Here is a 3,454-nt window from a genome sequence, read left to right on the forward strand (position 1 = left end):
GCTAGAATAGATGGTATAGATTATATGGATGGATAGATGAGTCTCATTCCCTCTCTCTCTCGCTCACACTCTCACACACACTCTCTCAATCCTACCCTTTTGTAGAGAAATTGCTGAGTGATGTGATGGAGAATGTGTCTTATATGAAAAAGGAGTAACGGGTATTTATAGATGCAGTGTTGGCACTTTGGAAATAAGTAAGAATTTTATGGGTAAAAGTGTTGCGTGGCAGGTTGATATTAGTTGAGGGACACATAGCTTCTCATGGTTAATTTAAAAATTGATAAAACTTGTAATATCATCACATTCCAGGAGAAATTGACCCTTTTGTCGTTCCCATGTTAATCCATTTGCTGCCATGTGGCTGAATCTCTCCCAACAAACCTAGAGATCTTAAATATTTGAGTGCAGTCTTTAAAGCGATATTGACAAGGAATAACAATCGGATTGCCGCTGAACTTACATTTGCATTTCTTTCACTGGGTGGCCTCTGGTGTTCATTAATGGGCCTTAATTTGCCTAATGATGCCAACAACAATTGGATTGCCGCTCTCTCTCTCTCTCTCTCTCTCTCTCTCTCTTTATATACACACACACACACACTGGGTTTAAGTGGCTCACTGGGGTCCCTGTGTTATTTTGGATTAAGTTACAAGGTGGTTTGATGGGTTTGCAGTGAGTGGGTTCCTAATTGCGTTTTTCAAGTTTCTTAGGGTGTGGTTTTCAAGTTGGCTACTAGTTTTCAATATGAAGTGCACGGTGTATCATGGCTAGTTGTCTACAATTTCATACAGGCCATTATATAAAATTTGCATTGAACAAATAATTTTTATTATCACCATTTAAACAAGAGTTAAGAACAATGAAAATAAAACTTTCACCTTTTCACATTCATCTCCAAAATCAGATATGAGGATCATCATTGAAGTGAGAGTATGGATCGATAGCTTATATACAGTAGCAAAAGCATATGGTTCAAATCATTAGATTATCTAAAAAAGCAAGTCCCATTTGGTGGCAAAACACAGATAAATTTAGTCATGACAAAAGAAAAATTCAACTCTCACCCTCATTTTTCTCTTTATACACTTACAAAAATAAACTGCCTATATTTTAACTCATTGGTTGAACGTTTTGTTTTAAACCCATTTGTTGTGTTACTAAGGGACCGCGTGGATACCACCAAATAAGTAACTTTTTAAACTTATGTAAGTCAATAAGCTACTTTTCTTAATTAAGTTAGCTTAGTTAATCAACTTAAATAAGTAACTTATTACAAAAAGTAACTTAGTTTGGTAAATTTTGTTTATTTTCTTTTCAACTTATCAAAATTAAATTATATCGGGTTATTGCGAGCAGCACGAATGCATGGAGCTTGGTGAATTGATGTGCCATGTTGGAAAATATTTTCCATGATATTTTTGCGAAATCCACTCCGCCGACTATTTTATTAATATATTTTTAGGGAGTGGGCCTAAATATGAGGTAGATCCAACACTCAATTGAGCTGCACAACTTGCAACAATGGTATTGAACATTCATTCTTGAAACCACACCCATTGTCATGTGGCCCACCATGATGTTTCTGAAAAATCCACTATGTCTATCAATTTTTCCAGCTCATTTTAATTTGTGTATCCAAATATAATGAAGATCTAAAACTCGAGTGAGTCACACAACTTGAAAAAGTATTATTAAACCCCAAATTATAACGGAGGATTCCAAAAATTTGAAGTGTCCCACCATAATGTTTTTGAGAAATCCACCTTATCCATCATTTTCATTGGTTCATTTTATGTTGTGGGCCCAAATATGAAGCAGATCCAATACTCAAATGGCCCACACTACTTAATAGTGGTGTTGAACCTCCACAGTTCAAATAGTCATGTGTATATATATATATATATATATATTAAAAACTTCCACCTGTCTTCCTATTTTTCCATATGATCTTATGAGGTAGAAATGACCTTATGACGGGTTTGGGTGGCATATAATCATCACAATGGGCCCCAGAAAGATTTCAATGGTGGTCATTCAATCTCCATTGTTTCCTTCAATATGGCCCACTTAAGATTTAGATCTCTCTCATTTTAAGGCCCACCTCCTAACATAATCTTCTAAAATGGATGGGTCGGGTGGATTTCTAAGGAACATCACGGTGGGCCTATGCACGCAGAGTTGGGTTCATCTAGCAACCACATCCAGCAAGTCAGGTAACAACTATTTCAGTCAATCAGTGATGGTGGACCTACTTTGATGTATTTGTTGTATATCCATGCCATCCATCCATTTTACCAGTTCATTTTGGTTTATGGTTCCAAAATGAAGCAGATCCAAATCTCAGTTGGACCACACCATAGGATGCATGATGATTGAACGCTTGCCACTAAAACACAAAAGTTTTGGTTCAAGCTGATATTTGTGCTTTCCCTTCATCCCGGTCTATGTGACCTTAACAACAGGTTGGATGGCAAATAAACATTACGGTGGCCATAGGAAATTTTCAATCATGGGCATTCAATGACCACTGTTTCCTATGGTGTGGTCCTCTTGAGATTTGGATCTCGCCCATTTTTGGGACAGTGCCTTAAAATGATCTGGAAAAATGGATAGATGGAGTAGATATCTAACACATACATTGAGGTGGCCCCATTGTCATGACATTGCTGGATTGAGTGTTTCCTAACCAAGCGTGCCTTTTGGACAAGATGTTTTAAAAAACATATTTACTAAACATTCTTATCTACTGATTAAGTAGAAACTAAAAGAAGTTACTTGAGACATTAGTAAATTATTCAAAGTAACTTATTATCCAAACCCACCCTAAATTAGAGATGTGTAGCAATTGACGGCTCTTCCTCTCTATAAATAGTTTGAAATGTTACCAAGGTTTGAAATTCCATTGTAATGTCTTGTACGGTCACATAAACTTTTAGCATTATTAAAAACCCAAAAACTTGACTTGATTTTTAGTCAGGTTGGATCAAGTTAAAGACTCAATACAACTCGACCCAATATTTAATTATTAACTATATAATAAGAATATATATTTAAGTAATAATTTCTATATAATATTTTATGATATAAACATGGTCACAAGTGAAGTTCACGTGCTGGGTGAAGCAATTGACTCTCTAAATAAGGTCGCTAATTTGAATCTCACCCTCGGCATTTACTTTTTATTTACATGCAATCACAGTGACTGTTTAAGTCACACCGATCGAGTCGACCAAGTCAGCTCTGACTTGAAGAATCTATCTGGGTCCTGATTGAGTCGATCTTGCCTGTGAGTTTCATGGTGATTAATTTAAAATATCATAGAGTCAAGTTGACTTGACTGAGATTGAAGTCCATTCACCATGTTTTTGAACTATGATTTATGGCAATATATTTGAAATAAGGATAGCAAATATCAAAATCTATTTATATATTGAATCCATTAAAACTATAC

This window comes from Magnolia sinica, chromosome 14, assembly GCF_029962835.1.
Source record: "Magnolia sinica isolate HGM2019 chromosome 14, MsV1, whole genome shotgun sequence".
In the NCBI taxonomy this organism is placed as follows: Eukaryota; Viridiplantae; Streptophyta; class Magnoliopsida; order Magnoliales; family Magnoliaceae; genus Magnolia; species Magnolia sinica.